Source organism: Ictidomys tridecemlineatus (assembly GCF_052094955.1).
Source record: "Ictidomys tridecemlineatus isolate mIctTri1 chromosome 5 unlocalized genomic scaffold, mIctTri1.hap1 SUPER_5_unloc_3, whole genome shotgun sequence".
NCBI classification, from domain to species: Eukaryota; Metazoa; Chordata; class Mammalia; order Rodentia; family Sciuridae; genus Ictidomys; species Ictidomys tridecemlineatus.
In genome coordinates this window covers 785,449-798,756 of record NW_027520956.1, presented here as the reverse complement: position 1 = coordinate 798,756, position 13,308 = coordinate 785,449, and the positions used below count along the sequence as shown (strand labels likewise).

The following is a 13,308-nucleotide window of genomic DNA, read 5'->3' as shown; positions in this document are numbered from 1 at the left end:
ATTCTGACCAAACACAAAGTTCTTTTACTTCGCATCCTTACTGGTATTTGATATTGTCATTTAAAAAAAAACTAGTTATTTTAATTGTGGCATAGTGAAATCATTATGAAAATCCCTAATGACACCTGGTATTCTGTAGTTTTTCATAAGCTTTTGTTCCATGTGTAGATTTCCTTTGGTAAAATAGTTTCAGGTTTTTTTTAAATCCATTTACTAGTTGGGTTGTTTTCTTATTATTATATTTTTGGAGTTTTTTAAATATTTTGGATGCAGGCCTTAATAAGATATTTGTTTTTCAAATACCTTCTCCAAGTCTGTAGTTTGTTTCTTCATTCTCTTAACATTTTCTTTTTCAGAGCATAAGTTATTGATTGATTGAGTATTTGAGATGGGTCTCACTATGTTGCCCAGGCTTGTTTTAAACTTCTGGATTCATGTGCTCCTATTACTTCAACCTCTCATGTTCTTACAAGTTTTTAATTTTATGAAAGTCCCAATTTACCAATATTTTCTTTCATTGATTATAGTTTGGTATTTAATTTTTAAAAATCACTGTTTCAAGGGCTGGGGCTGTAATTCAGAGGCAGACCACTAGCCTAGCATATGTGAGGCTCTGGGTTCAATTCAATTTTTTATAAATATCTTAGAGTTTTATGTTTAAATTTAGATCTACAATTTTAACTCATAGAAATAGAGAATAAAATGATTGTTAGCAGATATTGGCATCAAAACAGACATGTACACAGTGGAATATCATAGAAAACACAGAGATAAATCCACACATGAACACTCATCTGATCTCTGACAAGATGTCAAAAGATACATTAAAAAAAAGACACCCCTTTAACACACGGTGTTGAGAACACTGGATAATATATGTAAAAGAATAAAATGAGACCCTTATTATATATTTCTTTTATATACTCTTTGTCTCTTTATTATTTTGAAATAAAAAATATTAAGATAATTCAAATGCATGTTTGTTGTAAAAATTCCATATGGGAATATACAAAACAGAAAAACCAAATACTTGTAAATACCCCAGGGCCTCAATTTCTCTATAGACCTAGCACAGCAAAAAGGCTTTGGAAAAAGCATGACTTTCCAGACCTGTTGTTATAACATAAAATAGTCTTATAGCATGCTGTGTGCTGTTAAACATTTTGATTTTCTATTTATCCATTATTGGCAGTGGTGTTCTGGAAGGTACCCAGGGCCTCACCTGCTAGGTGAGTGCTCTACCACTGCCTTCCACCCCCAGCCCTGCTTTCCTATTTAATGTCTTACAGATAATTCCATATTATGGCACTGCAGTGTCATCTCTTTCTTCTTAACGGTTGTATACTATTCTGCAGGATGGATGCACTAGACTTTCTTTAACTGGTCATCGCTCTACTGATGGCTGGTTAACAATGATATTGTGCATCCTTTTGTGCACACCTCTGGTCCCATCTCTGTCAAAGAGCTGTACACAGATTGATGTCTGTGTATATGCTACTTTGCCTTAAAGTCCTCTCTGGACATGTCTTCTTTTCTGTTTAAAAGTTATTGATATAAAGTTTTCTGAACAATACATTTGATTTTTTAGAGCAGACAAATCCAGTGAAATGACAGCTGATATATCATTATCTATACTTTACAAATCTTTATATGTGCATCTACTTCAGTGTCTCTAACATAGTTGACATTTGATAAGTGCTTTTTGGATAAATGGGGAAAATTAATTATACACAGGTACAAAGTGGAACAGTTCACATCCCAAAGTTCCTAGAGTTAGAAATCAGGACTTAAACTGGTTAGTGAATCAACAAGATTCCATTTGATTCCACATTTTATATCTCAGAGCTAGAAGCTAGGAGATATTTCATTAAAGTTCCTTAGTTTGGTAAAGTTGCAGAAGGAAAATTATTTCTTCACCACTGAAAGCTTCTCAAAGAACTCAATGAAATGAAGGAAAAAAGAAAAACACAAGACTAAAAACTGCACAGCAATTGGGAAGACTAAAGTATGAAGTTGTAGGCATATTTGCATTCACCCAGGCTTTCTAGAATTATATTAAATGCATGTTAATGTAAACATTTATGCCAAATATACCTCCTCCCTCCACTCATTCTCTACAAATTACAGCCTTGATGGGAAGCTGAATGGGCAAAGGAGCACGTTTGTTCAGGCTTGGTATGGTGCACTTCTTCCAAGCAAAGTTCTGGGAACATGGCAATTCTGCCCCTAAGGTTCAGAGGTGATCTGACCCAGTTTAGTACCACTAGCTTTGCAAAAGATCAGATGAGGGTAAGGTGAAAGTGAGGCCTACCCCTTAGACCACTGCATACAATGACACAGTGCTTGTACGATTCAAGAACAAACAGGGTGAAGTCAGGAGTTGGAGAATTTGAGGGGTAAAAGAAATAGAATAAGTACGAATAAATTTGTGAATCTGTTGAAAGGAAATGCTTTCTTAATTTTATAAGAATGTTGAAATTTCATTCTTACATTTCATAACGAAGGACTACGCTTAATTAACAGTATGTCATTTATACCTATAAATACTCAAAGGCCAACAGATCAATATTCAGCTAGATTAATACCCACCCACTGGGCAATGAGGGCCAGGCCCTGCACCCAGCATTAGATATATAACTGCACAAAAATAGCCATGGCAGCCACAGAGTTTACTTTTCAAAAGTACATCATAAACAAGCTGCCAACTGAGCCTTCCTCTTGATGACCTTTAGATGAAATGGTCCTGGGCCCTCCCCCTACCATTGGCCAGTCAAGTCACTCACTGTTATCCAGTCGTGCACTGACCACCATGGCTGTCCCCTGGCCTATAATCTCAGTCTATTCAAACCTGTTAGTTCAGTTCTGTATTAAGTTGGCTAGAAAAATAGCCTTTCAGGCAGTTTTTCCTCTTGCCTTCTTGCAAAAATAGGAGAGTTTCTATCTAAACATTTGTGTTCTAGCCCACCTCTGGCCATCTGCATGAATGACACTGTCAGGCAGCAAGCAGGGAGATATGACACATCTAGCAGGGGACAGAGCACTCTATAGGAGCCCTTGACACAAGCCTGGCATTTACCATGATAAGCAGCTAGAGGTCAGGACCAGAAAAGAATCTAACCTTTGAAATTGCAAAAAAAAAAAAAAAAAAAACCTGGATGCTAACAGGAATGGCAGAAGAGTATCTAATATTTTTAGATTGGTATATATTATATAACCCTAAATTTGTGGAAAAAATGTATATATTTATATATATATTTCTTTTTCACAGAAAGGATGCCTGAGCTGGAAGCCATGCTGACTTTCACAGGACCTGCCTGCTTTTTGTTGAAGGTCAACCTCAGTCCTTTCTCTCAGGTGTCTGTCTCCCAGGTTCCTTTGAATCTCTTTTTTGATCCGGTGCATGGAGGCTGTCAAGCTTCTGCATGTCTTCTCTAAGACCATTTCTAAGATCTTCATTGTTTCTTAGAAATTCCTTCACCACATCAAGTCAATTCGAGAACTCTTCAGGCAACACTTCTTGTTCTTCTGCTTGAAGATACATTTCTTCAAGTTCTTCCTTCAGTAATGCTATTTTGATTTCATTTACTTGGCTTGCACTCAGGTAACTTCCGGTTTCACATTTATACCCATCTTGCTGATCCTAGGGATGTGAACAGCCCAGTCAGATGTCAATATACTGTCATGCCACAATCTTTGTGATATTCTTGAATTCATTCAGAAAATTTTGGATCTTTATCTTGGAGTCAAATAGATGATACTTTCATCTCTGAAAAGTGCATGAACTCATTGCGACACTTAATCACCTCTGTGACTTTCTTTCAATCAACCAAAAAATGATCACAGGAGTTGATGAAATTTAAAAGAGCAGCTGCATCTTATTCCTTAAGTCCTCATTTGTCTGTTAGTTGTTGGGGCATGTAGGCCTTGGCTACCTCCCAAGCATCCATGGGCCAGAGGTCCAGCCAGAAGTTTCCCCAGTGCATGTATCCATTTCTGTTGTGGTGTCTCAAAATCTTCTGTTTCCACTCTGCAAACACCTGACACTATGGATGAAACTGATGGGCACCACCTGCAACAGGTGGTGCTGGGGCCCAGGCCAGGGTCCAGGGTGAGCAGGCTGCAATGAAAGGACAGCATCTCACAGTGGATCAAGCCTTGCAGGCAGCTGTGCAGCAGCAGCAGGAAGTATCCTGCTTTCACCCAGTTCTTGTACTCTGAGAAATTCCCTTATTATAAATTTCAAAATAACTAAAAGTGAGTTTAAAATGTTTCACCACAAAAATATAATAGATCAGCAAAGGACTAAATAGACATATTAATGAGCTTGACTTTTTAAGAATTCCATATTGTGTGTGGTGTGTGTGCATGTGTGTATAAAATCATATGGAACCCCATTAGTATACACAGTTATTTCTTCTCAATTCAAAATGATGTTAATAAAAATTAGATCTAAGACACAGGTTGAGTAAATATTTATTGATTTATTGAAAGGAACAAGGGTTGTGTTCGTATTATGTTTCGAGTCTGGAATGTCCCCCAAAGGACTCATGTGCTGAAAGCATGGTCCTCAAAGCATCAAGGTGCAGAGGTGGAGCTTTTAGGCAATGACTGGATCATCAGTGCTCTGAACTCATCAGGGGATTAATCCAGTGATGGCCGAATGGACGTCTGGGAGGTGAGACCTATTTGGAGCAAGTAGGTCACTTAGAAGTTGACCTGGAGTTTTATCTTCTCCTCAGCCATGTTCTCTCCCTCTCTTTCTCTGATTCCTGGTTACCCTGAACTGAACAGCTTTTTTTTCACTAAGCCTTCCACCATGACGTTCTGTTTCACCTCAGGTTCAGGAAATGGAGCCAGCTAACCAAGGACTCAAACCTCTGAAACTGTGAGCCAAAATTAATCTTTCCTTCGCTAAGTGATTTGTGCTGGATACTTTAGTAACAGCAATGAAAAACTAAATAATACAGATAGTATCTAAATTCCTTTTCTTTTGCTGCTGCTGCTTCTTCATTTATCCTTTTTCTCCCCCCTCCTATGTATAAACATACAATGACTTCATTCAATTTGGAAAAACTATCTTTCCTGCGTTGAATCACCTTTGCTTTTTTGCAAAAGAACAGTTAACCACATTTATGTGCTTTTATTTCTGGACTCTCTATTCTGTTCCACAGATCAATTTGCAAGTTCAACAACATTTTTCTTCTTCTCCGGTATTGTTGACTATTATGGGTCTTCTGCATTTCTATATAAATTTTAGAATAAGTTCACCAACTTCCACAAAATAAGTTGTTGGTGCCTTCACTGGAATTGTATTGAATGTGTAGATCAAGTTGGAGAGAAGTGACCTCTTGACAACATTGATTTTTCTGATCTATGAGCATGGTATGGCTCTTCATTCATTTAATTCTTCATTTATTCTTTTCATCAGAGGTTTAAAACTTTCCTCATTTCCCCACCACATTTTTTAAAAATATTTTTTAGTTGTAGATTGACATAATACTTTATCTTATTTATTTATTTTTATTTGGTGTTGAGGATAGAACCCAATGCCTCACAAGTGCCAGACCAGCACTTTACCACTGATCCACAACCCCAGACCTCCTTGACCACACTTACCAGGTTATGTTCCAAGTATTTTTTTCTTGATACTAGTGCAAATTATATTGAGTTTTTAATTTCATATTGCAATTGTTCATTGAGGATATATATAGGAAAGTAGTTGAATTTGTATAGTAACTTCATATTATGTAATATTATATAGTAACTTATTAATTATAGAAATTTTTCTGGTTGAATCTTTGAGATTTCCAACATAGAAAGTCAAGTCATCTGTGAATAAAGAGCATTTAATTTATTTTTTCCAAATTTGTATACCTTTCATTTTATTTTATTGTCTTACTGCATTAGCTAACAATACAGGAGCAGCAAGAGGAGGCATACATGCTGTCCTTTTGATCTTAGAAGCAAACACCCAGTTTTTCACAGTATGTATAAGATTGGCTGTTGGGTTTTTTTGCTTTGTTTTTGATAGATTTTTAGTCAAGTTGATTAATTTCCATTACATTCCTAGTTTCATGAAAGTCTTAGTTATGAATGAACATTGGAGTCTGCCAAATGCATTTTCTGGATCTGTTTATATGATCAAATGATTTTACTTCTTTAGTCTGATTGATGAATTAATCACTTTAACTATATTTTGAATGTTGAGCCAGCCTCGCACACCTAGAGTAAATATATCTTGGTCTTGCTGTAGAATTGCTATTCTGTATTGCTAGGTTCTGTTTGCTAATACTTTGTTGAGGATTTTTTTTTTTAAAAATCTATGTTCATGAAAGATATTGGTCAGCACATATTTTTACTATTTATGCCTTCATCTTGTTTTGGCATATAGCCCCATGAAATGATTTGGGAAATGTTCCCTATTCTTCCATTTTTCTGGGAGAGATGGTAAATAATTGTTATCATATCTTCCTTAAATTTTTGGTAGAATTCACAGTGAAATTTTTGTGCCTGGTGTGCTTTGTTCCTTGGAAGGCTGTTTATTATTCACCTGTTTCCATTCCAGATATAGAACCATAAAAGATTATTTCTGCTTTTGTGAATGCTATAGACTGAGTTTGTATCCCTTTAAAATGTATTAGTTGAAACATTGTCTCCTATGTGATGGTATTAGGAGGAGGGGACTTTGCGAAGTTAAGGAATGGGATTAGTGCTTTGATAAAAGAGGCCACAGGGGTCCTCACCCTTTCTGCTATGTGAGAACACATCCTTCTATATTCCAGGAAGTGGATCCTCATTAGACACTGAACTGCTGATGGCTTGAATTGATTTTGAACCCACTCAGCCTCCAGTAAGATGAAAAATAAATTTCTGTTACAATTCAAAAGAATATCAATCCACCTGGTTTGTGGTATTCTGTTATAGCATCGTGAATATATGAAGATCCTGAGTTGGTAGTTTGTGTCTTTCATGTAATCAGAAATTTTCAAATTTATAAACATATATAATTTGCATGATATTCTTTTGTGAACCTTTTAAGGTCCTTGACATCAGTGGCCATGAACTTCTTTTTATTTCTGATATTAGTAGTTTTAAAATCTTTTAAGTCTATTTTCTCTTCTCCTTCCTCTTCTTTCTGCCTCCTCCTTCTTCTCTCTTTGCTGTTTCCCCTTCTCTCCCAATTATCCTGGCATGGGTTTCTATCAATTTTGTTGATCTTTTCAAAAAATTAGCTTTAAATTTTGTGAACTTTTTGATATTGATTTTCTTTTTAAATATTTCACTGATTTTTGTTCTAACTTTTTGTCTCTCTTTTTTTCTGCTTTATTTAAGCTCTTTCTCTATTTTCCTAAGATGAATGCTTAAATTATCAATAATTTATCTTTCTTCTCTTTAATATAGGCATCCAGTGCTAAAATCTTCCTTTTAAGTACTGTTTTCTCTATATTCCTCAAATTTTGGCCAAGTGTCTTAATTTTCAAAATAATTCTGAATTTCTCTTGAATTCAGAATTGAATTCTTGAACTATTTGGCTCATGTACTGTCTAGAAGTATGATGTTCAATCTTCAATATTTGGGGAATTTTGTTGTATTATTCTACTATATTTTCTACTTTGCACCATTGTTGTCTAGGGCATGTTTTATATGATCATTATTCTCTTAATTTGTTCAATTACATTTTATATCCTAGCATGTGATCTATCTTGGTTAGAGTTCTATGTGATCTTGAGAAGAATGTGAATCCCGCTGTTGTTGGATGGAGTAGTCTATAGATGTCAATTATTTCCAGTTAATAATTGTGTTTTAGTCAGCTTTTGCATTGCTGTGACTAAAAGGGCAGAACAAGAAGGACTTAAAGGAGGAAAGTTTATTTGAGGTTTTAGAGGTTCCATTCATGGCTGGTTGATTTCATTTCTCTGGGCCTAAGGTAAGGCAGAACATCATGGCAGAAGGATATGATGGAGGGAAGCAGCAGAGCACATGGCAACCAGGAAGCAGAGAAAGAGCTCCACTTACCAAGGACAAAATACAAATCCCAAAGTCATAACCCTTTCTCCAGCCACAAGCTCCCTGACTACAGTTACCATCCAACCAGTCTTTATCAGCAAATGAATCCACTGATTAGGTTATACTTCTTATAATCTAATTATTTGACCTCTGAAAATTTTTGCATTGTTTCACAAATGAGCTTTTGGGGGACACCTTATAGCTAAACCATAACATTCTACCATCAGCTCCCCAATTAGTCAATTTCCAGAAGTCTCCTTAGTTTTAACATTTCTAGGATTGCCCAAGAGTCCAAGTTCAAAATCTCATCTGAGACTCTAGACAAGCTCTTAGCTGTGAGAGTGGCACAGATTAAACATTTCCATTCCACAGTGAGAAATAAGTATAGAAAGAAGAAATGGGACCAAAGAAAGAAAGACTGAAATCCAGGTGGGCAAATGAGTCCTGTAGCTCCATGTCCAGCATCTGGAGCACATGGCATCCTAATGTTCCATCCAAAGAGCTTGTGTAGCTCTATTCCTGTGGAATTGCTGGTTGCAGTTTCCTTGATTCCTGCAGCTTTCTTTTGCAGACATTTCAAATTACTGGCATCTCTTAGTATTGGAGTCTCAATTGCAGCTCTGGCTTCCTTCTCACATCTTCATACATCACCCTCTCAGGCTGCCTGTGAGGATTTCAACCCTGCTACACTTTGCCTGGCCTATCAGACCTTCCTTTGACATCTCAGTGGAAGCTTCATGAGCCCCTAACTCCAGTATCCTGCAAACCTGCAGAATCAACACCATGTGGTTGACACCAAGGTGTGCCGTAATCTCAAGCACTAGTCAAAGCTCCTGGGACCATGGCTACAGCAACTTCTGAGTGCCTGGGTAGCTTAGCTTAGTGAAGTGACTTTTAAGCCCCCCATCCCTGCCCCATTTAAGCAGCATGCTCCCATGGCTTCTTCTCAGAGGAATTTTACTTTTATACCCTTGAGCCTGAGATGCCAGTCCTGATATGTCCTCAAGCCATCTTTCTTATTGTTTCTAGCTTCCCTTTAGTGGATGTGTCTTTTAAAAACCATGTCTCCCTTATCCCTAGTTTTATTCTCACTTTTATGGCTACACTGCAAGATTTTTAAATCTTTCTTCTCTGTTTTCTGCTCCTGATTATCATAGTAAACTTGGCTAAAACCCACCAGCAATATATAAGCCTCTGCCTGAATGCTATGCTGCCTTAAAATTTTCTCCACCAGATTAATTAGCCTCTCACCTCTAAACTCAGCCTCACAGAAAGTCTCAAGACTTAGGTAAAATGAAGACAAATCCTCTGTCAGAATGTAATACAATATAAACCCCCAAATCATGTCTTCAGTGACCTTCTTCCTTCAGTTACCACCCAGTAAATCTTTATCAGTGGATTAATCTCCAATTTGTTGAAAATTCTCACAATCTAATCAATTCACCTCTGAAAATTCTTGCATTGTCTCATACATGAGCTTTAGGATGACACATCATTTGTAAACCATAATGATATGGAATTATTTGGTTCAATGCTAGTTCTGTGGATTATTTGTTGAAGGACATTGAGTTCTCCAAGTAAAAAAATTTACTCACCTATTTCTGCTTGCAATTCTTTCAATATTTTCTTACATAGTTTGATGCCTTGCTTTTAGATTCATAATTATAGATTAGTGTTAGTATGGCACACACACACACACACACACACACACACACCTATTCAAAAATCAATCTCAAATAATACTATATAGCTTCAGGGTTAGTACTGTTACATTGTAACAGAGTATTCCCAGTTTCTTTCTCACATAACATAACATTGCTGTCATTCATTTTTGCCTACCCTTGTATTATTATTGCCCAATACAATCCAGTTATTATTTTTCTATTTGATTAGATAGAATAAAAAGTGAGGATTTTATTTTATCTTCATTCTTTAATGTTCCTCCCTTCTTTATGTAGATCCAACTTTCTTACTTATTAATTTTCTTTTTTCAGAAAATCTCCTTTAAAATTTTTTGTAAGGTAGAGCTATTAACAAATTTCCTCCATTTATATTTCAGTGAGTCTTTATTCTTAACTTTTTTTCTTCTTTTTTTTAATTTTTTTAAACTTTATTACACTCTATGAAATTCACTTAATGACATCACAATTTAGGCACTTTGAATGAATCACACTTCAGAATGATATGAATACTATAAACCTTCCAATCGTTATTATTAGTACTATCTTTATTAATTAATAGTGGTGATAAATTTTTCAGTTCTGCACGTGGGCACACTATCCCTTTACCTGGATTGTACATTAAATTTTCAAGTCATTCTTAACCAAAGGCTTAGAAGCAGACAGGAAAAACAATTGGATGCAGGCAAATTAGCACGTTAATTGAAATATGATCCTATGTACTGCCCTTATGCTAATGGAAAGGAGAGAAGACCCAAACTTCTAATTCTCTTCCAACAAGGGGAAAAAAAAGTAATGGCTGTGACAATATGGATCTTTGCCCAATGGATTACATACAGTAGGTGGTCAATGATCACTCAGGGATTACATGAATGAAGGCATAAACAGCAACCAAAGACACTGACAAAGTCACAAATACAAACCTCGACTGTTGGCATTTTGTTGGATTAAGTAATCTGATTTCAAAAATGATCATTTCTTATTTTGCTCTATTTAAAAATTGCAATCAATTAAAGGAACATAAAATGCATTACATAATATGCTGCAAAATTCTACTGCCAGAGTAGATTATGCAAAGATAATGGAGTGAATTCTTATTTATAATTTGTCCTGTATTTTGAACAACTGAGCATAATAAAGTGAAACTGAATTTTAATAGATGTGGCAAAATAAAAGAGTGTGGAAAAATGTTTTTAAAGATGTTTTATTCTGACTGCCACGTTACCCTTGAAATGTGCAATATACATGGATAGTTCCATGCAAATGTGGAGACTCAGTAAACATTTGCTTCTAAACTAGAATTGTCTCTCCTAACAGAAATCTGATGTCATTTAGCAAATAACACAGATAAACAAATTGTTCCTGATCTTAGCATATATGGTACCTGTTTGCAAACATGACATGAAGTCCAATCACTGTTTTCAACTAGAATGTCCTCCTTTACTGGAACGTGTGGTATATAACATCTAAAGTGGAAGGGGAAGGGAAGGACATGGGGGAAGGAAGAGGCAAAGGAATGAGGAAAAGGAGTCCTGGTTCTCTCTGGAACAGACCGGGCAGTTTAATCTTCCCAGGGAAAAGTGTGTCATCTCACTGGCTCATGCATCATAATCACTTGAAAATGATAGGGGTATAATTTTATCCTTAAGTGGCCCCTGCTTAAGGACAAAGACACAGGGCAAGAAGAGAATTCTGTTTGTGGATCCAGAAAATCTCCAACAAAAAAATTTAAAATGACAAATGCCAGGATTGTTCTTATTCTCAAATCCAACGATCCTTTTCAGAAGTCTCCCTCCTTCTGAAAGGGAGGTCCCACTTGACAGGGGAGCTGCAAGATACTCTTCAACCTGTTTCTCTAGTTTCCAAATCAACATTCTTTGGGGCTCTAGAGGAGATGACAATACCATGCAAATAACTTTGCATGTGGAAATATCCTGATTTCCACAGCTGTTCTTGAACACGTGTATAGAATTAAGTTACAGCTGAGGAATAACATTTGTGCTGAGAACAAATTACCAGCCTTCATAATCTAACAGGCACTCTTCTTGCACTTTGCAAAGGGGTAGACACTGACAATCCTCTGGAACTGTGCAAAGTGTATCGAAGAGCCCATTAAGAGGTCCTAAATGAAATATAGACCTACATAATTTTGACTTCTGTGTGCAAATTAACACATTCAAGAATACTGGTTTCTCCAGGGAATTGTGCTGAGCTTCTCTGTTTACAATTCTAGTGGCTATTAAAAACACAAACAAAAACAGCAATCTTTCTAGAAGCACCATCCTACCAGTGCTGAGGTAAGTGTTCATCTATTTTCTGTGCTTGATCTAAATTATGCCATGAGGTCAAGACTCTCTATTCACAGACTTATTTGGCTCTTAACCAAAAGGACTTACCAAGAGTGTTAAGTATATAAATAAGCTACATCAGTGGTTTCTGTTAATCGAGTTTGAACAACACAGGCCAACCAGATCATTAGAAAGCATCTCGGGGTGTGTTCATTAATTTTTCAATGATTTAGGGTGACTGCCAATCATTTCCATACCCCTGGACCCAGATGACGCTTTAGTGTTTAACTGGGCAAGTGTAATCTCATTTAACTCAAAAGTTGCAGTTACTACTCAAGTAATACGCTCCTGTTTTCATAACATAAATGCATTTATTTCTGAATATTACAGTTTTAATTTTAAACAGAGATGGGCAGTGTCAGTGTCCTCTCATCCTCCCCCACATCTGAATTAGGAACTGTGGTCACATTAGTGGGTTGGCTTCTTCTCTTAGTAGAGAAGCCAAATGCTCTGCATGCCCGTGTAAGCCACTTCTGATTCTACCAAACACTCAAAACCAACACCATCTTCCTTCCCTCCTGAGTGGAATGTTAAACCCTGATTTGCAATAAAGTAAGAAAAGCTTATTCCTGCTGCTTTCCTGATGCAAGAAACTGTGTCTGAGGACCAGTCATTTGGGCATTGCTTTAAAAGGCACATTTATTCCAGTGGCAATTTAAAAAAATAGAGAAGAAAAGAATAAGATTAAAAACAAAACAAACAAAACAAAAAAGCCAGGATGGGTTTTGTGCAATACATTAAAGTAAATAGGAATCTGGGATCTCTACAAACCACTTGAGCGCCTCACCAATAGTCTAACCAGAGTCCCTAAGGTAGTCATTCACAGTTGTATCTTGACACTCTAGGCCTTCAGAAAATACTGTTTAAAAAAGTAATCGAGTACTCTCAACCAGCTTGCCCTGATGTCCAGTTCAAGTGTGCAATGCAAAAGGCTACAAAATTCAAAACTATATGACAAAATTCAGTGCATATGACAGGCTTTGATAAATTATGCAAAATCATCATATATATTATTATTTAAATAACATCTGAGAAACTATTCAAATAATTAACTTGTGTTCACATTCCATGCATTTTCTAGCAGGTTAAGCCCTGGGTTTGTGTCTTTGTGCCCATTTCCTACAAAGCTCCATTCTTTGACAAATCCAAGCATTCCTCAGACTGAAATGGAAGTACCCAGGGATTCTGTCTATTTATCCTCCTTATTGCATACCTGACCTCACAAGGGCTTCTTGTTATCACCACTGACACAGAAGACAACTGGAAAAGCAAAC

General features: G+C 36.5%; 1 pseudogene; it reads right to left on the bottom strand.

Annotated features, from left to right (window-relative positions):
* Positions 1-3,337: 3,337 nt before the first annotated feature.
* Positions 3,338-7,622, bottom strand: LOC144372265 (uncharacterized protein CXorf38 pseudogene; annotated as a pseudogene).
* Between the last annotated feature and the right edge of the window lie 5,686 nt (positions 7,623-13,308).